The following is a 2,496-nucleotide window of genomic DNA, read 5'->3' as shown; positions in this document are numbered from 1 at the left end:
CCCCCCCCAACTGAAATGGGCGGGACAGAAGCGGAAGGTGGTTCTTGAAGAGACAGAGGCCAATTTTAAGGCGTTTAGAACAGGAAGTGATGAGAAGATAAGTTTATTTTCTATTTAAACCTAAAAACAGCATTTCAATAACAACTAAAGGTGACATAGATACTTTATTATGGTATAGTATTTAAATGTATGCCTGAGAAACACATAATATTGCCCCTTTAAGCAAAAAGTTTTTCATCGTGTTCAGCAAAATGACATGCAGGAAGAACGGCTCTGAGTCCTGCTCCACAGCCCTACATTGCACGCCCACCATGCTCTGACTGGGGGCAATGCACACATGTTATGCAGTTTTTTGCCACTCAGCTCAGTACCAAGATGTGCGACTTGAAGTATAAACCRGCCTATATTGAGAAGGTGTTGGGCTTGTGGGAAAGTGGGCCTGTAATCAGAAGRTCAGTAGTTCGACTCCGTAGACCAACAACAAAAATGTGGGTGGGCAAATATGGATCAACCTCAATATTGAGGCTCAACCCCACTAGCTGACTGAGAATGTGTTTATAGTGTAATATGCTTATTAARTTACATTGTTGGCAATTTTATTTTWAAGGTTACAGRCCACCCAAAGTTATGGCAGACAACCAGATTGTATCCAGAGGCTGTTTGCTGGACAACCTGGAAGATTTCCTCATCTACCCCTGCCAAGTACACAATACAATACATTTAAMTGCTGAAAAAAATGGATTCCCCTTTAAAGCRAGACTCAAAATACCTTTTGGCTCTTTTTRCCGACAACTTCCTCTTTACGCTGTTTGGATCAGTGCAGATATCCRGTAAACACATTGACTAATACTCAGCTTAAGACGGTGAATAAACTCTGCTTTACACTTGGTACCATGCTAAATATGTCAGCATGTAAATTAGATCTGTTCTCAATGCATTTTGACTTATTTAATATTCATTTTAGTCTGTTTATGCTTTAATATAGTCACTGGCTCTTTGTTTACGTTGGCCCGGAGGAAGAAACTCATACGGAATCTCTGGATCTTGGCGAGCAGAACCACATAGCATGGATTCCACCGCAGCCCACTTCTGAAAACTGTGGAATGRTAGATGTGTGGCCGCACAGCTTTCTTTTGTTGCACAGATACTGACACTCTGTCATCAGACGAATACATTTTACGACACTCCTTCATCCACGTTACATTATATTAAATGAGGTGTTAACTGGTGTTTTCTTGTGCTGCAGTGATGATCGACGCGCAGTTTGAACTGTTAGTGAACCTGTTTCTGTGACTTGTGCAGGTAAAATGTTAATGACGGTGAAAGTAATTCTTAAAAGGAAGTCGTCTAAAGATACTTTTCAAGCAAACCAACAAAGGAATGCAACTTCCTTGACACAAGTCTTTAGCTAATTCCCTGATACTGAAGAATAATTTGTACAACTGCCACCAGGAATTTAGCCTATAAATATCAAAATAGTAATTAAAAAACTAAATCTGACTTCGTATAAACAACTGCAGTGCTCAGACCAACATTTTAAAAATAAATAATCAGTCGAGGCACGTGAAGATGTGTTTTCGTGGAGCCCTGCAGTCACGTCTGTTGATCGTCGTCAACAAACAGAAAAGTGCTGACGTCTCGGACAGAACCAAAGTCTGTTTTTGTTCTGAAAGTCATTAAATAGATATTTCCAAATGAAGGAATGCTGCAGCTGAAAATAAATCACCTCCTTTTTTTTCGGAAACGGTGACAATAGCTAACACCTCCGTGAGCTGACTGCAGGAAACCAAACAAATATATCATCTCAGCTGGCTGAATATTGCAGGTTCACACAAGTCTGATAGAAATGTCTCGCTTGAACACCCTACAGCTTTGACAAGATGAATTCCTTCTCAGCTGCTAGTGCGTTCTTGTTGACATTTTTCTCAGCAAAGTGTCGGCTACCAAACAACCCGGAGTGTGTTCTAAGTTGCTGAAGGGCAGTAATTACCGAGGAGAAAGCATTTAGAGCTGCTCACATGCAAATGTGACGCGTTTATTACGATTTATGGCTGTAGATGCTGCGGAAAAACCACAAATGCATATCCACGAGTCCGACGTTCTGATCAGATGGTTTGAGACGAGCTGCAGACTGAGTTATGTCTGATAAATATCAGTGAAACCGACGGACAGGTTCAGCTCTGACTGAAGTCTTTTCATTGGACCTGATGACATCATTACAGATAACGTCTTTGTTCTTTCCAGGGAACTGATTCTCGTTTCCAGCAGTGGACCTCAAACAGGTCCCCACTCTATCACAGGGCTGCATWTAGGAACAAACAACCACCGTTTAGAGTTGCTAATTAACTTAACATGCATGCTTTTGGGCTGTGGGAGGAATCCGAAGTACTCAGGAGAAAACCCACATTTGCAAGGGAAGAACATGCAAACTCTACAGAGAAAAGCAAATATCAAACCACTGGTGCTAATCAGCTACTTAGCTGGATCAGTTTGGCC

This window comes from Austrofundulus limnaeus, unplaced genomic scaffold (genome assembly GCF_001266775.1).
Source record: "Austrofundulus limnaeus strain Quisiro unplaced genomic scaffold, Austrofundulus_limnaeus-1.0 Scaffold23, whole genome shotgun sequence".
Taxonomy (NCBI): Eukaryota; Metazoa; Chordata; class Actinopteri; order Cyprinodontiformes; family Rivulidae; genus Austrofundulus; species Austrofundulus limnaeus.
Note: the sequence above shows the minus strand (reverse complement) of the source record.